Source organism: Patella vulgata, chromosome 2 (assembly GCF_932274485.2).
Source record: "Patella vulgata chromosome 2, xgPatVulg1.2, whole genome shotgun sequence".
NCBI lineage: Eukaryota > Metazoa > Mollusca > Gastropoda > Patellidae > Patella > Patella vulgata.
Window position 1 is genome coordinate 87,067,484 of NC_065880.2, and position 23,897 is coordinate 87,091,380.

A 23,897-nucleotide genomic window follows, 5' to 3' on the forward strand; every position below is an offset into this window, starting at 1 on the left:
AGGGAGGTAATTGTGTTATTATTTCCGGTGGGAAGATTTATAAGTGTGAGAAAGATAACCTATGATCGTATAATAGTGAGGTGACAACCAATTGAGCAAAAGACATAGAAATAATTTTCTTTTGACTTTCTTAGAAAATATGAAATTGTAACTTGAACTGATTTTTTGGTTTCATGGCATAGTTAGCTAGCTTTTGGGTTTTGTTTCAGTTATTGTAACTTTAACTGATTTTTTGGTTTCATGGCATAGTTAGCTAGCTTTTGGGTTTTGTTTCAGTTATGGACTCTAAATTTTAATTACGGTCACTAACCTTTGAACCAGTTTTAAGTAAGGTTTGTTCAACTTTTGTCGCTCTTAACTGATTTTTTGGTTTCATGAATTGGTTAGCTAGCTTTTAGGCTTTGTTTCAGTTGTGGACTCTACATTTTAATTACGGTCACTAAATAGTGACATTTGCACTTTGTCACCTTTGGACCAGCTTTAAGCAAAGGATCTAAATCGCTAATATTTTGGACCTAGAAATTGGCACAAATGGGTCGCAACACATATAATAAAGTAATATGAATTTATATAAACTGTTTTACATTCATCGTGTCCATTTTACTGTGAATTGTCATCAGTTATGTTCGGCGAAATACGCCAGAAGTCTAAACCGCAAGTCAGTTTCTAGCGTCTGGTTATTACAGTCAACGCCGATATTATTTATTGCGCATGCTCTCCAAATAAGAATATGATATCACCGTTTGACATGACTTGTGGAATATGTCTAGCCTCATTCTTTGAGCGCCTTGTTACAAATGGCGCTGAAACGCATTATGGTACACGATTCGTGTACCAATGGTAAAATGTTTTTTTTGTCTTAAATATTGGATATCAGAAGACCATCTTTTCCAGGTAAGATCACAACACCAATGTTGATTTAAATTGCAAAAAAATTCGTGTTTTCAATGTCGAAGATTTTGGATGATATTGAGTTACGGACTTTAAACAAGGTTTATTAACCTTTTGTAACTCTTAAGTGATTTTTTTGGTTTCATAACTTGGTTGGCTAGCTTTAAGGCTTTGTTTCAGTTATTGACTCTAAAAGTTTAATTACGGTCATTAATTAGTGCTAATTAATTAAGCTCTTTTGTAGCATTAGCACAACATTTATGCTCTTAAGTCATGCATTCTGTTTCTTAGTGTTAAATATGAATTGTTTCCACGAAAATTGTGGATGGACATTGAATTGTAACTCCCATTAAATTTGGGAGGGTTAGGGGAAGTGCACCCAGGTATATCCACAGGTTACAAAACTTCAGAATTGCCTTTCCAAAATGATCTAGGGGTGAAATATGTGTTGTAGACCTCAAACCTTTTGGACTCAATATTTTGACTAAATGTCACTTAGGTCACGGACTATTACTGTGTATTTATCGACTTTGAATAGGTGTTTGAAACTATTTGGTGGATTTGTTTATAGAATAAATTATTAAATAATTCTATCAATGGAAAATGTTTTAATGTAAGAACTAATATTTATCAAGAAGACATTAAAGCCAAGATCAAACTCAACGGCGTACAATCGCGTAGTCTCGAATGTACCAAATCCCGTTTTTATCTGTCTGAAACTATATATGTTATTGTATGCAGACGACACTAAACCGTTAGAGTCTCAAGCGAGGACCTACAAAAATAACTAAACATTTTCCATGAATACTGCTTATTATGAAAACTAAATGTTAATACACATAAAATTAAATAATGATTTTTAATGGAAAAGAGCCAGATAAATGCATCCTTTATTTTAATAAGTCGGGTATTGATGTTCTTGATTTTATTTCACGTAAAATGGATATCTAAACTAATTAGAAATTTGAGAAAGCTACGTACGGAGTTTCATCAAAATGTGGTAAACATAATCTAAACATAGAATGTATAAACTGGATGTGTTTGATAAAGCCTATATTATTATATGCTTTCGAAGGGTGCCTATAACTACTACTTAACAACATTGAACAAATCCATATGAAATATTTTAAATACATATTATCACTAAAACAATTCCATGTTGTCATTTATAAATATCGATGATTAATTAAATTCTCGAATTATCCACTGCCCAGGTCTTTTTCCGTGGTTTTTATGTCAGAAACTGCTGTACATTAAGCTCACATACATCAAGTTTATCAACATTATACTTCATGCGCTCACTAAGGCTGGGTGATCAGAGAATCTTCGCGTGCAACCTTTGACGTCACTGAGCAGACATCCCTAATTGTTTGGTTGCTGGTTACGGAACTCACTAGAAATAAATATCAATTTTTCTGCATGTTAAATCTACTGCATATTTAACGGCCCAGTGAGCTCCGGTACGAAAGGCCATATATCTTACTGATACAGCACCATCACGTGTCCATTGTAGCACTGGTCCATTGTTGTCCATAGTACCTGGTCTAAGATATACAATAGTACTGGTCCATTTTATCCAAAAGGGTGTATATTGGTCAGGATTCAACAGCATACTAGGATCAAACGCATTCGCCATATTAGATCCCTTGAATGTCTCTCTTATGGATGTCCTTTTGTTATCGGCTACCCCAATCGCCAACTCAAAAACTAAACTAGAAATATTTGTTGACTCAAATAATCCTATTACTGCATCCTTTTTGCCTTTTATCCACACCATCTCTGATTCCTTATTTCGGATATTCCTGAATTCTGTGTAAGGAGAACCTGCTTCAACTTTAATTACATCACAATTTGACAAATAGACGCCACAAATTAAAACAATAAACCGAGACGACCACAGAACAGCCATTGTAGTCTCGATCAAGACCGTTTTTGGGATATAGCTAAAAGTTTAACTATGTATTTAATAACACGCGCTGTTCACAGTGGATTCCTAAATCAAGTTTTAAGTCAATATATAAAACACGTTCAATCTAGTATAAGATTACTTCTATCCAGTAACAGTGTCATAGATGATGATTGTAACGAATTCTGAAACCATCATAGAGAATAAAATATTAACCCAAACATCATGCTATAAACAATAATCTTACTTGATTAGAAGTATCCAACTGTAATTCTCTGCAATTGTCAGTGTTTAAGTATGTACAGTATAAACTTCGTATGTGGAGAATGAACACATTAACAAATCAATTAAGAGTACGTAATATTTTAATACCTACAGCGATTTTTATGTAGACAATGAACGCATTAATTCAACTCCATTATAAAAGGAACCAAAGATATGCCATTGTAAAGGCAAACAATTAAAACGGACATGTAAAGTACTAAATCGATTGATAATATGTCGATAAATAATCAGAAATGAATTTGACAGTTTGAAGTTAGCTCGTTTTTCGATATTCACTAATATCTAAAAACGAGCTACTCCTTTTTCAATATTGGCAATTAACGAAAAACAACAAGCTAGTTTTCGATATTGACGAATGTACTCGTTTTTCAATATTCAGTCTTAAATCTAATAAAACAGATTTAGCGGATGTATATCTACAGAATGTCCCCAAAACACATTGTATTAAATAAGTCTTCTAAAACGAACTAAAATATCACAAATGAGGATGTCTGAGCAGTGAATTAAAAAAAACCCCAAAAAACCCTCTCTCTCCTCGTTTTTCGATATTCAAACTTAATCTCGAAAGATCAGATTTAATGGATGGATCTACATAAATGTCTCCAAAAACACATTTGATTCAACAAGTTTTCTTCAAAGAGAATGCCTGAGCAGTGAATTCACATAAAAACTGTATTTTCTCCTTGTTTTGTTTTTTTTATATTGGCGAATATTCATTCTTAAATCTCAAAAATACAGATTATACATAACGTTACGTCATGATTCACGAAATTTATTACGCCCAATTAACCAGTGCATACCAAAATATTGCAGAAAAAATAATTGCGTGACAAACGAGGCTATCAAAATTGGCTACAATGTAAACAATACTGTTTGGAGACCAACAATACTTTTATCGTTTTTAATAGCTTAAATCACTGTCCAACGTTTTAGGGAAGACTCCAGATTAAACGAAGGGCTGCCATGTTGCTGTACGTAGGAAAGATTCGATTGAACGGGAAACATAGACACACTCCTTCAAAAGCCCAAGTATCAGAAGTCAATCCAGCAATGTGATATGAGGGAAATTGTACCAGGGCTGCTCCTTATATTGAATTTCAACTGCCAAGGGTTCTTTCACGTGCACACCAATGTTGTCGTCACACCCGAACTACTATATGTTGTCGTCTACAAGGCCCCGTGTCCTGTATCACTGACACGGGGAAACCACGCTGGAAAATCCCGATGAACTTTCTGTGGAGGATTTGAAGAAAACTGAAATGGGGTTTAATGTCCCACGTTTCTGAACTGATTGGGCTAATTTGGCGGGGCCGTCATCTCAGTTTCATAAATGTAAGTATTACACAGTAAAATAGTATATCAGTGACAATGGAATAGAATACATGCTGCAAATTGTAAATTCTCCACTTGTTATACCATGACTTGTTGTTACACTTTTGGTTCTTTATGATAACAACACTGGCTTAAACTTTAGATAATACCTTTATTTTTCTTTAAGCATATCATGTACAAGCCTTTTAAATAATACTCAGTTATGGTTCCTTGTCTTGAAGCGGACTGTTTCCAATTCGACTCTCTGGCCTGGGTTTGCGACCGATGCGGTCCCCATTCCAGTAAAACTTACATGGCCTTAACCCACGGTGCCCATAGTCTTCTCTGAACAATCTCCTTTTGATTCCTGCTTATATAACCCCTTTCTAGACAAAGGATGATCGACGAGATTATCCAGCTGGCTGTATTGCATCATATACCAGATTCAACGTTCAGTACAGATTGCTTTACAAGACAAAGGGCATTACATGTACATAACACAGCTAGATATAAGTTTATATTATGATAATGGCTTTTTATTCCTGCTTATATAACCCCTTTCTAGATAAAAGATGATCGAAGAGATTATGCAGCTGACTATATTGCAGCATATACCAGATTAAACCTTCGGTATAGATTACTTTACAAGACACGGGACATTACATAACACAGCTAGATATAAGTTTATATTATGGTAATGACTAATGAGTGCCATCTGGACAACTATGGGTGTCACTAGCCGACATAAGGATATCTTAATCAATTCTGCTTTCATGTGTCATGAAGGCACAATAAAGTATGCATAACATTATCAAATTGTGTAACAGTTTGCTAATATTTGTTGGGTTTGGTTGTATATGTCAGGTGATGGCGATTATCATCTATAGAGGACAAAAGATAATAAACCTTGAGTAAACCTTCCAATGAGTGATTTGAAAATGTTAGTTAAGCAATGCGTTCAGGTGGATAAACTGTTAATTTAATTATTGGTTTGTAGGGTGTTTGGTAGCAAAGCCTACATTCACGGTCATGCTGTATAATTGTTTGCACCGATTGAGCTAATAGAGACTGGCATACGCCCAGACGTCGGTGCTACGGCCTACTCCTATATCAATTTCCAACTGTCAAGGATTTTGTCTTAGCAATCCTACATTTGTACCATAGACATGTTTTTGTTTAAGACTGCAGATCGTGTGACAACATATATCAAACATTTAATAATACACCGAATGCACAAACCACGAGAATAATAAATATTCGCCCTACTACATTATTTTGACGTTCATATGATCTGGCAATATATACTAAAGATTTGCTAATGGGCCGAATTCACAAACCGTGAGAAGGATAATTATTTGGAGTTAACTAAAAATCACCCGATTACATTATTCAGACCTGCAAATGGTCTGACAACATATGATAAACAGTTACTAATTCATAATTGGATGTAACTGAAATTTGCCCTACTACAAGGCCGACCGCATTATGCATGGTCTAACAAGGTTATAAATATATTTAAAATACAGATGTGACGCCATCCTTTGATGTTGGTGAATTATTATTTCAAATAATGGTACGGGCAATGTGCCAAGCGTACATTATTTATACTAGTCGAAATATTGGACCCGTGTGACGTATTTCATTGCAAAGTACGTGCGAGTGTCTGTATTTTAAATTGTTTTATGATCTCGAGCTCAAGACATTGCGTAACATATTGAAACAACAATTCGTGGACGTTAAACTCTCTCTCTCTCTCCCTCTTTCTCCCTCTTAGTTCTTTAGGATTAGAGATTATTAACTTATCCACTTTAAAGGAGATAAATCGCTAAATAAATCAATAAATATTTGGACCTCGAAATTGACACAAATGGGTCGCAACGGATATAAAAATGTAATATGAATGTATATAAACTGATTTATATTCACTCGTTTCTGTTTTTACTGTAATTTATAATAGTTATGTGGTTCCAGGTGCCAATTACGTCCATCAATGGCCTGATCCACTCCATGTACAATGAAGAGATGCTGCGCTGCTGTTATTGACACTCGCGGTGGACACACCAGATACTGATGTATAGACTGTGTACAGACTCTAAACCTTCTCGTAATGTCTTGGAATTGTGACGAATTAATCCCTTGTGTGTTAACATACTGTTCACAAAAAATTGGTTTGATCCAATTAGTACGTCGTTTTCTAGAATGATTTGATTAAAGTGCCTCTCTAATTTTGAAATCGTACTGACGAATCCATATGCAATATTGTAAATACATATTATCACTAAAACAATTCCATGTTGTCATTTATAAATATCGATGATTAATTAAATTCCCGGATTATCTACTGCCCAGGTGTTTTTTCATGGTTTTTATCTCAGGAACTGTTCTACATTAAGCTAACCATCAAGTTGATCAACATTTACATCAAGCGCTCAGAGATTCGTCGTGTGCAACCTTTGACGTCACTCGAGCAGACATCCCTAATCGTTGGGTTGCAGGTTACGGAAATAATTAGAAATCAATAACGATTTTTCTGCATGTTAAATCCACCACATATTTAACGGCCCAGTGAGCGCCAGTACGAAAGGCCATATATCGGACAGATACAGCACCACTACGTGTCCATTGTAGCACTGGTCCATTGTTGTCCATAGTACCTGGTCTGAGATATACAGTAGTGTTTGTCCATTTTATCCAAAAGGGTGTATATTGGTCAGGATTTAACAGCATTCTGGGATCAAACGAATTAGCCATATTAAAGCCCTTGAATGTCTCCCTTATGGATGTCCTTTTGTTATCGCCTACCCCAATCGCCAACTCAAACACTAAACTAGAGATATTTGTTGACTCAAATAATCCTATCACTGCATCCTTTTTGCCTTTTATCCACACAAGTTCCGATTCCTTATTTTGGATATTCCTGAATTCGGTGTACGTAGAGCCTGCCCCAAGATGAATTACTTCACAATTTGACAAATAGAAACCACAAATTAAAACAATAAACCTAAGCCACCACAGAACAGCCATTACATTCGGTTTCTCAAGAGGGTGTTAAGAATTCAGTACAGAGGTTTAACCTTTGCTATGCGTTAACGGCAGATTCCTAACTCAGGTATATAAAACAAATTTCGCCGAGTATAAGTATATGATGACTTCTGTCTGTCCAGTTACAATGTCATAGAAAGTAACCTTATTATCTGTTTAGTAGCAATACCCTGAAACGGTCATGGAGCATATATCTTAGTCCATATGGTATGATGTAGACAATGATACGAATATCTTAAATAAGAATGCCATTATTTATTGGCTCGTCTCGCAGGTTTCCTAGGAAACACTCGTCTGCGATATCCCCAAGGGTGGAAGCGGATGTTAAGCTCAACATCAAGTGAAATCGTCATTGTCCATTATTTCCCTAATTAGAATTTTCTACAATACGAACCTGGTCTTTTATTGTAGTTTAAAGATACTTTATGTAGGATTTAGATACAGGGACGATCATTATTCCTATAACAGTTTAAAAATAGAAAATGAAAAATCAATATTAGCAATTATAGTCAAGTTATTTTTTCGGAGTTTTGACGTTTTTACAAGATAGTCTCGATTTCCAACTATCATGGCTATGATAATTAACAACGTCGCGATCACCCATTTTAACGTTAAAACAATTGGCGCGGGTATGTTCGAATGCATTTCATATCACGACCATCCGATAATCTAGATGATCGACTTAATAATTAATATAACATTTGGAGCCAAAAAAAACCCGCAAAAGGCGCATTTGTCTACGGTATCTTTAAAGAGCCAAGAATAAAGAAACGTAACTGGTGTTGACTAGACGTTTTGTCATTGATTATATACATCTATCATAGAAATGAAATGAATTGAAATGGGGTTTAACGTCCTACTGTTCGGCTCCGACTGGGCCAATGAAGACGGGCATACGCCATACAGTGTGCTATGAGTGCAATTTTGCATTTTATGCTCTTAAGTCATGCATTCTGTTTCTTCGTGTTAAATATAAAACGTTTGCAAGAGAATTGTGGATGAATTTAGGATGGCTAGGGGGAGTGCTCCTAGGTATATGCACAGGTTACAAAACTTAAGAATTGCATTTTCAAAATGATCTAGGGGTGAAATATGTATTGTAGACCTCAAACCTTTTGGACTCAATATTTTGACTAAATCTCACTTAGCTCCCGGACTATTACTGTGTAAATTATTAAATAATTCTATAAATGGAAAATGTTTTAATGTGAGAACTAATATTTATCAAGAAGACATTAAAGCCAAGATCAAACTAAACGGTACAATCGCGTACAATATTTTGTTCAGTTACAATGTCATAGAAAACAACCTTATTATCTGATTGGTAGCAGTACTCTGAAACGGTCATGAAATATATGCAAAGTATCTGCCAATACGATATGCTATAGGCAATAACAAGACAGTCTTACTCGATTATGGCAGTACTCTGGAACGGTCCTGGAACATTGTACACTATATCAGCCCATACGATATGCTATAACGAATAAAACGACTGTCCTCCTCGATTAGAAGTATCCATCTGTATAAATCTTCATTGATCATATTTATGTTGTTTACAGTAGATTCCAAAATTAAGTACCTGTCCGATAAATTCTTATTGTCACCAGACCGATAAATAAAATCCGACATGCTTCTTATTGTCAGTCCATACAATATGATATAGAAATTAATAGGATGATTATTGAGATACAGAAACAAGACAATGGCTTATGTATATAAATCAACTTCCCAAGGATAATCTTGTTGATACCGTCGTTGGCCAAATATCATTGAATAGAAATTCTGCATCAACAGCAATAAATAACCAACATATATTTTCTGATTGGCTTAAGATAACCAACAAATATTTCCTGAATGGCTTAAGATATCTATTGTTGGCGATATTATACTTAGGAGGTGGAATCAACTGAAATGAGACTTAAAGGCGCCAAACCTCTAACTCAATATTTTCCATAATATTCGAAATTGAAAACACGAATTAGAATTCAATATTGATCAATTTCAATCAATTAATCAATCAAATCTTTATTCAGAATTTAAGGCCTCTGGCGGCCATAGTACATAGTAGTGCAGTATAATAAAATATATCAACTATATAAAACATAATTATATTACAACAGATAACTAATTCTTATGTTGTTAGATTTAAATATATACTGAGCGACATGGAAAACGCATCACTATTTTTCCCCAAATATTTTATTACTAGGTGGTTTTGTATGTATAATATTATGCAATACTATGAACTATTGTTTCACAGAATGCTCCCAAACGCAAAAAATATCGGCCCGTGTGCACAAAAACAAATTGCACGAGATGCACATGAAAAACCCAATATTCACGTGCAGCATTGTGTGTGAGCCCTTTAAAAGCATGTTTTCAACTTAATGTGCAGTACATGAACTGTGAAACGTAATCTGTCATAATTTGTTGTTGGACGTGTGACGGAATCGAGCTAGAGATGCCGAGACTTACTTAAAATCAACGGAATGAAGCCACGGGAATGTCCAGGGCTGGCATGTCTACACGTGCTATTGCCAGACACTTCAATTGTCATCAGTCCACTATTGTAAGGTTGGTGGAACGTGTTCGAGTTACTGGATCAACACGTGACCGTCAACGTCCTGGTCCACAACGCGTTACAACCCAGGCTCAAGACCGCTACATCCGGGTCACTCATCTGCGTGACAGATTCCGCCCAGCGACTCGAACAGGTGCATCAGTCGTCGGAAGACAAGGACCAGTAAGTGCCAACACCGTAAGACGTCGTCTAAGAGAAGTAGGACTCAGTGCACGACGACCTTATGTTGGAGCTATCCCCAGGGATCATCACCGTCAGCGGCGTTTGATATGGGCTCGAGGACACAAGACATGGAGAAGAGTAGACTGGCAAAGTAATTATCTAACATTGTTTTTATAAATGCTCCTTGCCACCAGGGCCTATTTTAACGTGCCTACTGGCACTGGCAAAATCCGTGCTTTGAAAATCTGAAATCCGTACTTTGAAGAAATGTTAAAGATCAACCTGAGAACTCTCGTATTTTATTATTATTATATCTGGAATTCCCCCATAAAATGTTCCTGAAAGTTTTAACGAAATACAATATCTCGTTCTCACGATATAGACGGAAAACTAAAATTCTCACCTGAACCGATAAGCCGAGTGGAACCCCTCGTGACCTTTGACCGGTTGACGTCACAAGTGTGCAATTTACAGACGTAAACAAGGGAATCCCGAAGACAATGGCGGACGCTTTTGACAAGACCAATATTTATGACGCCAAAAGATCGGACAAGAGATGTATTGCTTATGGCTGTGATAATACAAACCCAATAACGTTTCATTCCAAAAATTTCCGTTTGAAAATAACAGTTATTTTAAAACGATAGGCTAGTTTTGTGGAGACAAATCGAGATAAATGGACAGGATCTCCGAATCATGACCTCGTTTGTGTCGAGTGGATGTTAAACCCCATTTCCCTCTGTCTCTCTCACTATCTCTCTTGTCGCTCTGCTATAAATTATTCATAGTAGTTGTTTATTACAAATTTAACTCCCAATACAAAATATTCTGGACAGGTTGATTTAATTAAATTTATCTACATATGAAGGAGTAATAATAAAAAGTGAGTAAAAACATAAAAATAGTCTTGTATATAAATATGTCACTTAAAAGACGGTGTTAAAATGTGGTGTAGTAAGAAGAGATGGTGGGTCATGTGGTTAAACCCTTTTCCTTAAGGGCAGTGATTCTCAACCAGTGAGATTTTCCTAAGTGTGCCGCGAAATTGACTCTATCCATGTTTTTTTATAGACAAAGTTTTTCAAAAAAATAATTCAATGCTTTAAAAAAAATATTCGCTGTGTAACACCAACTTCTGTTCAATAACAATCCAGTTTAATTGGACGCTAGTTTACACGATTTCCTGTTATTTGTTACCTTAACGACGGGTTGGTAAGCTTAGATTTCAGACTAAATACAGATCAGATTCTTGTTGGACTTCAATGTGAGCAACGACTATCAGACGAATGTGTGTTTTTCCATTCATTACCTTTGCTATGCTGTCCAAGTGTAAAGCTTAGATTTAAATTTATGTTAAAATAAGTTTTTGGAGTGGTTTTTATTGCGAGAAAGAACTATGAGACGTGTGTATGTTTTTCTATTCAATGCCTTTGCTATCTTGTACAAATGCAATGCTGAAGTCCTACAATTTTCTCTATTTACTAAAACTAAAATTCTACAAAATACTTGCGATGATTCCAAGCATATTTCATTCAGTAAATTAAACAGACAGGCTGACTGTTGGATTTCCTGTACCCAAGATTCCCAGTGTAGAAGATTTATTTACTGCGCATCTGATTCCTCATGTAATGTATATGAAGACGGCAATGAGTGTATTATGTCAGATGATTCTGCAAGTTGTTCTTGCTTTAGAAAGGTCAGTATAAATCTATATTATATTTGAACTTAATTTCAATTGGCTAGACCCCTTTAATATGGTTCGCAAACGAAACTATCGATATCATTGAATTTAACATATGTTAATTTGTTTTGTTTTCTAGTAACCTTTGAGATTAATAGATGTTGTTTTCCACGGTCCACACAGTAAGCAAAATATTAAACTGGCCTCTGCTTAAACTATTCCTACAAAAATTGTATCGTTTTCAGATTTTTAAGTTCTTACAACACATCAGATAAATTCAATTCAGCCCTTTGTTTTCACATAAATGATAGAAAATTAGATCTTCAAGGCGAGCAAATAACATTGTTTTGAATTAAGTGCACACCGGAAAATCCGAAAGAACTGTTTCGGCTGACGCAGGGATTTAGATCAAAACCTCCAGTTAGCGAGCCAACGTCTTAATGAGACACAATCAAACTTTAACGGAGAGAGAGAAATGTGGTTTAACATCCACTCAACACAAACTAGGTCATTTTGGGAATAACATAAGGTTCAGATTATTTCAATAATTCGCTTGTGCGTAGTGGCCGTTTAGCAGTGGGAGGAAACCGGAGGACCCGGAGAAAACCCACTAGGTTCCACATGTGACCATACTCCTTGTCACACACAACCGGGGAATCGAAACCACGACAGCTGATTCAATGGCAGACCTTATAATACAACGCCATCGCCCCCCCCCACCCCAACTTTAACAGAACTAAACCAGTAATTAAATTTTAACAATGATGCACATTACTGTCTGATGCGACCAACTCCTTTAAAACAGGCTTGGTAAACACTGGGCGTTTCTTTTGGAGGGTTAAGATTTTATCGTTGAAATGTTTAAATGTTTTGTTTTTCTCCAGGATATTGGACAATTGTCGTCAATGGCTATAACTTGTAGATTAGGATATTATGGTGAAAATTGTCAAACTGTTGTAAAAGGTATGTAGGATTCATTTAATATTTCTATACATAAAGCTATACGATATTTGTTTTTACTTAATCATACATTATGCAAGAGCTAAATCTGCCTATTGCAGGTCTTTCTTTAGGCTTGAAATGTTATACATGTATAAACTATTTATTAGACATTTATTAACAAAACAAGACCATAATCAAGTCTCGATGACATCGGATACTCGGGATTTTAACCATATTAGAACGGTTCATCACTTAAAAATTTAATTTAACAATGGGAAAGCGAGGCTAAGTCTCGAATATACCAGTGCCCTGGTTACCACAATCCACACATCTTGTCAAAATTACAATCAGTGATAACTTGGCTCACAATGAAGTAATTTGAATGAAAGTTTCAATATTTTCATTTTACGTTATTTATTATTGAGGTATTAAAGGGACAATAACACTCTTGCTGGATTGACAGCTCCAGAAAATAAATAATAGCCATATTTTAAGTACTAGATGTTTAAGTGTCCTACCTGTTGTGTAAATTATCCATTATATCCTATTTTACTTGTCCAAAGGGTTCGAAATATTTTTAAATCCAAGTCACATTTGAAAAGGTTTACGTTAGGCTTTTCAAATCATTTAATTGAATTTTTCCAATTTTTTAAATTAGGTGTGTTAAGATGAAATTTGTATCACCAATTAATTGAAATATTGTAAAATAGTACAATTTGTTGACCAGAATAAAGATTGGGACATATTATTCAGTTACAACAAGAGTGGTATTGAGCCTTTAAAGCAAGAATTGTCAGCTCTATATCCAAATCTTACATAATGTATCTTTAATTGATATGTCTGTAATATTCGTTATTTATTATGCATTTGAATATATTATTGTATGATAGTTGTTTAATTACCATATTATGTTTGGCGCAATATAGCCCGATTGGTGCTGACGTGCAATAAAACAACATTTCATTCATTCATTTATTGTTTTCAGAAAGATTATGTTTCTCCGTGTGTAGGTAACGATAACTCGAAACAAATCGTCATAAAATGACTTATTTTGAGGTGTTAGGAGGTAACCAAATCCGTGTATAAATGCATTGGCGAATTCCTGTGTGACATATCCGTGCAAAAGCGGACCCAAAGCACGTTGAACATTTTCTCTTATCATTTGACGATGTTTAATGTTTGTTGTGACCCTTTAACAGATAATCTACGCTCGGATATGACGAAAAACCTAGGCCCCGTGCCCATCTTCAATAGCAGAGCAGTAGTGCATTTTACCCATTTCATTTCTTTTTGTGTATACATTTCATTCTGATGCTGTAAATTCTTTATCACAAAGAGAACTAATATTATATTCTTGTTATATCATTTTACAGATTGTAAAGAGGCTGTCCAAAGACCATTGAACACCACTTCTATAAGCGCGCTAGTAAATATTAAACCATTAGCATCACCAGAGCCTCTTGAAGTTAAGTGCTATCTTCGTCATGGGGGCGGAACACAAATATTGAAACGAGGTATCAGCTGTATTCCCGAAAGCTTCAATCGGTCACTAGCGGAGTATGAAAGAGGTTTTGGAGAGGTGTCAAACAACCGTTGGTTAGGTTTCAAAAACATACAAGCTATAGTTAAAAACAATTCAACGTCGAAATATTACCTACAACTCGTTTTAGTCCAGACGGGGTGGATCCACTGCATAGTATATTACAATATTATGAAACTTGGCAACCAATCAGAAGGATACGTGCTATCGCTTGACTTAAAACCATCCACAAACAACTACTGTGGTAATTCAATGACCGGAACCCTGGATCTATCCGGAAGACCCTTCTCTACCTACGATGCTGACTATACTGGCAATAATCGCTGTCCGGAGAAGTTTGGCGGTGGTTGGTGGTTTGCAAATAACTCTGAATGTACAAGGAGCTTTCTGTTTGGAACTATGAGTGGACAAGGGGCTACTAATAATATCTGGTTGGATGATCTTGCGGGTAAATTGTTGGTCCAGGCGACCGTATGGTTATATTAACAGATTTAAAGTGGCGATTTAGTAAAGTGATGTTTCGTTTTGTTGGATATTATGGTTTAATAATGGTTTCCATAAATCTTTGATAGAATCAACGGAACTATTTATGGCAATTTACCCGATTTCGTAACCGTTATATTTTGTACTTGCCCTCAAGGTCGTCAGCGTACAACTTTCGAAAGCAGCTGTCGCTGGATTAAGTTTTATCTTACAGTAACTATGGTTTTGTGAATGTGTATATTTTTTTCCAGGAAGCTGTGTTGAGCCATACGAATTTCGGAATTGATTTGTAATCAACGTGAAAGTAGAATATGTAATAGAAATATCAGTCCAAGCGTGATTCGATTTCGTACAATTAAATGCTACTCGAGCGTAACACGACGTCGCCATGTTTTATCGGTGACTGAGAAACCGGATCGTCCTCCTTTAAATCCGAATTGAATCCAAGGCGGGGGGGGGGGGGTATCTAGCGTTGGTATTTAGGTTTTGTTTTCTTATTTAAATGTTAAATAAACCAATCGGAGTATATATATTGAGCTTGTATTAAGCCGTTAGAAATTTAATATTTTAGCGAAAATACAAATACCACATCCAGTGTTTAGGGATTATGTTATTGTAACTATTGTTTTGTGTATGTTTACATTCTTTAAAAAGAAATACTGCGTTGGTTTTTGTATTTTTCATTTCTAAAAGAAAGGAACAGCCATTGCGTTTAGTATATAATCGATCAAAGAAGGATGGTCTAGAGTGTCGCGCTCCGAGCACTAGCTGCCCGATCACCCCTGGCTTGCTGTCGGTGTGAGTGTTTGGGCCTTCTCAACTTCGTGGGTTTACTCCGGGTACTCCGTTTTCCTCCCACAAGAAAGACCCCGCTAAGATAATAAAACAGAAAATAAGACAACTTGTCAGCGATATCCCCCTCGGTGAAAGCGGACGCTAAACACCAAGAACAACAACTAGCCCCCCAGTACTTGATTGATTAACTTAAACGTAACTGATATTAAACACGGTCTGCAAACAGCCATTCATTATTCATTTCATTTACAATATGAAAAACAGGTCGTTCAGTGTAAAAATTGCCAGTCAACGACTATGGAATGATTTACCCAATCTGATTAAAATACAGATCTATATTTCGTTTCTTTTTTTTATACTTTCGATGACCTACACTACATGGAGATCTGACAAGTTGTACTTGAAGGTCGTGTAAAGGGGTCGTACGAGCGGCTTTTGACCCTATGACGTCAGGCATTAATTAATCAATCAGCGTTGACGTTTTTTTTTCTAGTGGTTTACCCACAGTTCCATGCATGAAACGCCAAGAAGTCGCTGTAAAAGACCGTTTCATTGGCTTATCACTCACTTCAACCAAAACGCCGGTAATATAACAACTCTTCCAAATCGAAATTTTGAACTATAAAAAACGAACCGAAATAGGATCTGTGTTTTAATCAGATTGAGATTTACCAGACAATATAAAAAAAAAACCCTGAAGATAATTTTAAGAAATCACTAAAACGTATCTCTTTCAAAGGGTACGTGTATTTTATGGCAAACGGTTTGCTTAAGTTTCGAGCATTATGTCCGATGCTTTAACTTCATGTGTTATATTAAGAAATTATAGGAATATCTGAAATTTAAAAGAGAAATGTCAGACACTCCTTTGCTGCACAGTAAAGCGATGAAAAAATTAAAGGTATGCGGACACAAAATACTTTCCACACTGGTTTATTAACATTTTCAAATAATGTCATGGTGTAGAGATGGACACAATACAACAGTTTATACTGAAAGAATTTTGGTTAATTTGAAATTCTCTCCCGAACGCGGTGTGGCGGGGGCTTTAGTCCAAAAATCCCGATGAACTTTCTCCCCCAACACCGGAAGCGAACCCGCGACCTCCAGACTAGAAAAATATTTAGAAACTTATTCTTATTTAAAGTTTGTATTAATAATTAATGTTGTTTATTTTCATTATAACTTTTCTTTATTATCTATATTCATATTCGGTATTATTGTGTTATAAATTATGTATTTTATGTGATATTATAAATTTGATATTTTGATTTACTAATTATAAGCGTTTTAGAAACCTGGCCAGTTGTTGTTGTATTTAGTTTGAAATTTATTATTTGTATTTTTCCAATTTAAGGTGGTTTACCTGGGATAGCATTGAACCGAAAGTTGTATAACTCCGAAACCCTACCAGACTAGAACTGCCCATATACTCCAAATTGCAGCATCGGTAACCCAATCCCGAACCTAATCCAAAATTCAAATTTTAGTAATTTGATTGGATAATATTAGATTGGTTTTAGTACTTAGCCAATCGAAATTGAAGCATCTACTAAAATTTGGATTTTATCGTTAGTTAAGATTTCGAGAAACAGGGCCCTGAACTGGAAGTGGTGTAACTTCAACTCAGAAGGGGCAGTACAACCCCACCAGCACTCTGCCTCTCCTCTGTTCGTTATGCACTTATGCCTCAAATTCCAGCCATGGTGTAGCCACCAAACCGCGAACTGACAAGAATACATGTATACTTGTATATCTAATAAACGGGCCTCCTGAATTATATCTTTCTGAAATATTAAAATATTATTCTACGAAAGGAATAAAAATGCACGCTTAAAGCTGGTGCATTCAATCCGACTAGGAGATCATCCGACTTTTAGTAAACAGTGATTTTATTCTTTTTGTGGGATTAATTTTAAATAGTTAGGTACGAGACCTAAATTCTGTGACCAATTTTCGGGGAAGTTGTTTTGAAGGTGGTTTCTATATGACAAAAACCTGCTGAAACGATTAAGCTTGGGTGCCTCACTCTAAAATGCTGGCGGAATCAACTAGAGGGCCAAATTTAAAATGGCTGCCAGATTTGGCGGGAAAATATAAAATTATTTAATATAGGCTTACGAGTCAAATATCCATCAGGCCACTAGTTTTGCCAATATGGCCGAACAATCCAAGATAGCCGCCATTTTTGAACTGGAAAACAGTTTTGTCAACTACATTTGTATACCCAAGTGGTATGTTTTTGGGGCGAGGTATCCAATTTTGATGAATTTGTGTCGATATATGACAACCAGTAATAATAGTGCAAGAAATGAAGGGACTCACCGATATTTACAACCTGATATACTCTGTAATCAGTTGATTTTAATTTAATCAACGCTTGATAATGGATCCATGTAATATTTATTCATGCACGATAATCGACATCATCAACTTATCCATCAAGTCAAAGTGTTACTCGTCAGAATCACAGTCACCCGATTCAAAAGATAGATCCAGTTCTAATTGTTCAGATTCAGATTGTTGATCCGAAGTTGAAGTTTCGTCGGAATCTTCATCTCTTGCGCTATCGCTGCCATGAACAAGTAAATCACTGACACGCACTGTCCAGATTGGAGCAGTTTCCAACCATTACCAATGGGAGAGTGTGTGATCTTAGACTTTGAGTAATTAAGAATTAAATATGCCCGAAAATTAGCTCTGGTGAGTTTAAGTTTGCAAGACTCTTCATCGGGGGGTAGCCATGCAGCGAAAGTTTTTTTTTATGCTTCACCATTTCTTGGCTCTCGCTTCTGTCAGTGATATGCTTTGAAGGTGGTTTCTGTTTAAAAAAAAACAAAACACGAAGTGATTAAGCTTAGGTGTCTCTGTCCAAAACGCTTGCGGAATCCGCTAGAGTGCTAAATTGTAAATAGGAGCCATATTTGGTGCTAAAAATTTAAAATATCTAATATAGGCTTCTGAGGCGAATCGAAATATCATATCAAAAATCCATCTGGTCACTAGTTTGGCCAATATGGCCGAAAAATCCAAGATGGCCGCCATTTCTTGCTGGGATATTTTTTTTTCAACTTTGCTCAAGTTTCGTGTCAAATTGTATATTTTCAGTGTCGAGGAATTCAATTTTGACTCGTTTTCGTTGATTGGTGTGATAGTTACAAATTAAGAGCTACAGTGAGGGTGTTCCCATTCACCAAGCCTCATTATTGTGCCATTATCCACAACCCTGGAACATGAAAGAGGCCTGGTGACTATATCAGGGCCTTTTAGCGTGGGGCACCGTTGATGCAATGACGCCTGGGGAATTCCAAGCCAATTGAAACAATATGGTGCAAGTTTAACCAGGCTAAGAATCAGTTATGAAACCGTATTCTTTAGCTATGGGTCATTTGACGGGAACACCCCCACTGTGGCTCTTAATTTGTAACTATCACTCCAATCAAAGAGAACGAGTCAAAATTGAATTCCTTGACACGGTCGCCCCCTTCCTCGTTCATCAGCTGCAGTGCAGGGTTTTGGATGTGGAATCCCCCTTCCCACTGTCTGAAAGCAGCGTTTGCAAACGGTAATCGGTCGAGGGGGCAAGAGCTGCTGGGCCCCTGAAGCCTTCGGGGGGCGACCGAGGGGGAAAGGTGCTGATTTAGTCGCGGCCTGCCCGAGCCCTGCGGCTATAGGATTGTCTCTCGCAACTTTATAAATTGCACAATTACAAATTCTGGACGGCATTTGGGTTAGATCTGGTACCCACGGAAGGCAACACAACTTGAGAGAAGTCAAAAGACCCAGGTAGATCGTCGATATTGTTCTCCCCCTTTTCAATTTTCAAGAGCAGAATTCTACATCGTCCACATATTGCTGAGGGGACAAGAGGTTCACAGGGATCATAATTGTCGATATAGTACTTTTTGATGCGATCCAATATTCCCTCTCCTACAATATTTGATATACTCGAACCTTTTCGAAAACACGCAATACATACTTTGTATCTATGTTCCTCGTGTGATAGCGCATCTTTCGGCATATCTGACAGTTGTCATTAAAATTAAATACTTGAGCTTGTTATTATACACAGGGTAATATGTATAAATTGTAATACTGCAAACAATTAAGTATGAGTTGGGTCAGCCAGGAAACCTTTGTGATACTCAGGCAAGCCAGGAAACTTTTATATTTACCCGGGATTAAAAGTTAAAATACGGGTTATCGTGTTATGTATGACCGGAAAGTATTTTTGAACCCCTCTTTCAATATATTACTTATTCCCTGGCACATTCATGAAAACATGATTTAGAAGAGATAAAACACTGTTTCGTTTGAGCAAAGAAGCGGGGTTGGATGGCCAAATGGTTAGCACGTGCGCGCTGTTTCATAAGGTCTGTCATGGAGTCAACTGGCGTGGTTTCGATTCCCCGGTCGCCTGTCCAACCTCGTGTGTGTTCTCCGGGTCCTCCGGTTTCCTCCCACTGCTAAAGACCCCCTACGCACACGCGAATTATTGAAATAATGATGTTGAGTGGACGTCAAACCCAATTTCTCTCCCTCTTTGAGCAATGTCACTATCAGACAAAACCTAATTTCTGAAAATAGACTACTTTCAATTGATTTTCCTTATCGAAGGCCCGGTCCGATTAGCCATACAACGCATGTGGTTTCACTAGAGTCGCGGTCATCGAGCGATTTTTCTTACTGTACATATGCTTATACTCGATTCCCTATTATTGTATGGTGACTTATTGTATGCCAGGTTGATTTCCGCTTATGTCGTCATAACGTTCCGGTTCGATGAATTTCGAGAAATGGTTTTGGAGAAATGTTTTTGCAAGATTTGTATTTGGTAATTTGTTGTTCGAGATTTGTTTTTCGCTGTATTTCTCTGATGAAATGGAAATGTAGGTTAATTTTTTGATTTTCTAAAAAAAAAATATATATATCTTTATATTAAAATACAATTAAGATAAACAAAACAGATTTTACAAATCTGATATGACAAATGTCTGATTTGTGAAAAAAATATTGATTTGAAGATACAAATGTTAATTTTACTGTACAAATGTTGAAATACGACAACAAATGAAGAAATACGAATTAAGGACTATGAATTAAGAACTAAGAACACCGTGTTGTTTGGTCTTCCATACTGTAGAGCTTACTCTGTAGAGCTAGCTCTTGTATGGTTCACAAGTACAGATCCAGTACTGTTTTTATCACCTTACTCAATCAACTTCAGACACATTTTTATCGCAGTAAAAAAAACAAGAAAACATCCCCCCACCCCAAAAAAAAAAACCCAAAACAAAATAAAACAAAATACACAGCAAAGAAAAATCTGTAGGAGAAAACAAACAAATAAATCTGGCCGAAACGTACTCTTTCTAAAAAAAAATTGGCCGAAAATCCCTAGGCCGAAACGTCCTACATTCGTTTACACGATACAACCAATCCATACAACCGTCGGATGCAACAGTCGTATCCGACCAACTCATCAGACAAATGGTCCGATGGACAGCTATGGATAGGGCCAGTTATAATTCTCACCCGACGGACTGATGCAATAGCCAATCAAATTGCGTTATATTATATCTGACTTGGCAACAAGAATTCGAGCACTTTGACGCCCTCTGCCTTGGACACTGTAACTCATATGTCACTTCTACACCTTTAACTACGGAAATGGAATCAATAAGATCTCTTAATTGCCGACCCATCTCCAACCTATGCGAGACTAATCTCTTGTTTGACCACTCTCGCACTAGGTCAGTGCAGGTTCTCAACCTTTTGTTGCCAATAGGCACACCATGGAACACATGAATTTTGCAAAATAAAAACATGGCAAGTCAGACGGCATACTACCGTAGACATATACAAATCATACACACTAAATAAAGAAAAACACCACAGCTAAGAACTTATGAGTAGACACCAGTGAATACTCAATTGGGGTCACTTGGTATTTCGCATTTTCTTAGTTTGCGGTTCAAAATTCTGCGGCACCCTTAGGAAGATCTCACAGCACACTACCTGAGAATCACTGCCCTGGGTGGAAGTAGAAGTTTAGCTCGACAAACACACACATTTCCACTTACATCTTTGCTCATATAATTTAAATTGTTGACATGTTTAGTTCTGATTATTTACCTACACATTATCAATTTAAAAATTGTTTGCCTTTACAAGAACATATTCATTGTGTCTTTAATAACTGAGTTGGTTTGTTAATACCTTCATTGACCACATAATGATCGATGTACGTATTCAAATATTTGATGTAAATAACGCAAAAGCAACTTCTACTTTCATGTACTTTCTCAAGGCTATGAGATAATAATAGTATGACGTCATAACATATTACCTTGGTGTTCAATTTATCAATGAAACTGTTTTCTTCTACTCGCAATAATAACTCGTTAATCAATGGCATGTTTGTAAAGGGATAAAAAGTTAAAATTGTCCCAATATTGTATTGCAAATAAGGTTCGTCGTAGTATTTTCATATTACAGCTATATAGGAAGGGATAGGAACTGTCAGTGGACATCGTCCGACCAGAGACAGTTCCTAAAGGAAGTACTTAGTTTATCGAAGTGTACTAGCACGAACCTGAGGAACAGACGATAACACCGGGATCCCCCACCCTCCTCACGGTCAGCGAGCCAATACAAAACTTCGTTCATTTTTGCATGAGTGTGTAATTTCAAAAGCACATTTTCTAATTTTCTTCCGTCTTCAGACCATTGATGGTCCGCCAATGAAAAGGTTTTTGTTGCTTGAGAGGTTATCGAGGACACCTTTAATAAACAGGTATGACGATACAGGTGTGGTTTAGTGGTTTATATAACGTTATTATTGTCATACTCAGTCTTCAATGTAGATTCCGAAATGTATTTACGATTAACGGGAGGTAACTATTGATTTTTATAAACCTATAACGGTAAATCCCTTTGATCTTTGGGGTATATTCTATGCCCGTAATAACTTCTTATTCAAGGAATTAACATAGCTGACTCACTTTTGTCCTGCTATTATAATTCTAGATTTTTTAAATATAATACCAAATATAATTCAATTTTGGGCGCAAAATATTTCATTTTTTTTAGAAAACGAATAATTAATTAACGTTTTTCTATTATCTATTTTGACAATCTTATTGTATCTAATCTGATGTAATGAGTACAGCTGTATTTTTGTGACTTGTAGAAAGAGACTATGCCAATAAGTCGACATCTCGACGTTACGATAAAAATAACACGATGATACGACAGAGTTAAGTGCGTCAATACTGTCGTGATGTCGTGTTGTCGCGTTATGAAAAGGGCGAGATTTAACATGGCCACTATCAGCCACCATAGTTAACTCTATCATTCTATTGTTCTTTCAGTGTGCACTGCTCTTACCAATGGTAGTTCCCTATTAATATAAACGACGGTCTCCTTATTTATCGTGATAAGGCGTAATATTGCCTGCACAACATCGTGTGTTTTCTCCGGAACTTCCGGTTTCTTCACACAGATAAAACCCCTAGGTGCAAGCACATGTTAGTCGCGACATGACCTAGTTTGTGTCGAGTGGACGTTAAACCCCATTTGTCTCACTCCAACATAAAACATCCACGTAATGTTATTTAGACTGAATATTGCCTCCATGGTTAAGGAAGATGTCTAACAATAGTCTCGGTCATCCAGAACCTCATAGTCTTCAACGTCGGGAGGGTCTGGGACCGTTGTCAATATTTGACAAAAAGTCCATTGCTCATGCGTAACTGGGAGTTTGGTTTTTAATGTGGTTGATTATCCAGTATCTTCTGGCCAAGTCAAGTAACAGTTTCGCCCCTTCCCGCAATACATCCCATAATTCTTGAATTAATATAAACAAACATGAATCGTGACGATGAATTAGGATTAATTTTAAAAAAACATAGATATGGTCCATGAAGGGAGAAATTTTACAATAAAAAAATAAGAATGCCGGATATTGAACTGTCGTGCAATCAAATGGATTATTGGAAATGACATTCTTGATTTAATTTCATGGGTGTCACATCTTTTTTTAGTTCTAGTTACCTCCCTTAGACTTTGTTTATTATAATAAACCTCGGTGGAAGCGGACGTTCAATAAAGATATTTCACACACACAATCTAGCCAATGATCTATTTTTCTCAAATGTTGACATAACGCATCCAGAAAAATATTCAGAGACTATTTAACAAATGTAATGAAATAAAATAAAAATTGGGTTTAATGTCCTACTGTTCTGCTCCGATTGGGCTAATGAAGACGGGCAAA